General features: G+C 42.5%; 1 protein-coding gene across 5 annotated transcripts in view; it reads left to right on the forward strand.

Moving 5' to 3' along the window:
- Positions 1-591, forward strand: part of col26a1 (collagen, type XXVI, alpha 1) — a 22,423-nt gene that overhangs the window by 17,332 nt on the left and 4,500 nt on the right. The window lies entirely within an intron of this gene.

Below are 591 nucleotides of genomic sequence, written 5' to 3' on the forward strand. Positions count from 1 at the left end.
TCAGCGGTGGTGAAGAGCGGATCTGAGCATATGTTAAAGTGCAGAGGAAGTGGAAGTGTGGCATGGTTTCAAGCAAAATTTATACTGACAAGCTTGCTTTACAATATTCTACATGCTGAGAACAAGACGGCATGACTTCCACCTCATGCATGATTTCTATGAAGATAGACCATGTCCAGGCTTTTACTGCTCCATTAAATAGGACCTCTCTTAGCTTGACCAGCTGTTCCTGTCGATCACTGTGGATTTAATCCTACTGTTGACTGCGGATGAGGTCTTAACTCTTCTGTTAGGTTGGAATAAGAGCTTACCCCCGATGTTTAAGTTTTTTCAGATGAGCAGTATAGGTATATGGATAAAGCAAACAGCAATTTGAAAGGCATGTTGGAGCTACAGATGAACATTTAATAGACATGCCCAGGATTTATAGAAACACAGCAGTCCAGCTTGAGGCACCCTGTTTCACTGACTGCTCAGAATCTGTTTCTATTCATACGGTATATCCAGACTGCCTGAATCCAGTTGAGATGGATTACACTTTGGCATCTGAAATGCATCACGAGGGACCACGTGGGATCAGATTTTGCTTTT

The sequence above is a fragment of the Monopterus albus genome, unplaced genomic scaffold (assembly GCF_001952655.1).
Source record: "Monopterus albus unplaced genomic scaffold, M_albus_1.0 scaffold328.1, whole genome shotgun sequence".
In the NCBI taxonomy this organism is placed as follows: Eukaryota; Metazoa; Chordata; class Actinopteri; order Synbranchiformes; family Synbranchidae; genus Monopterus; species Monopterus albus.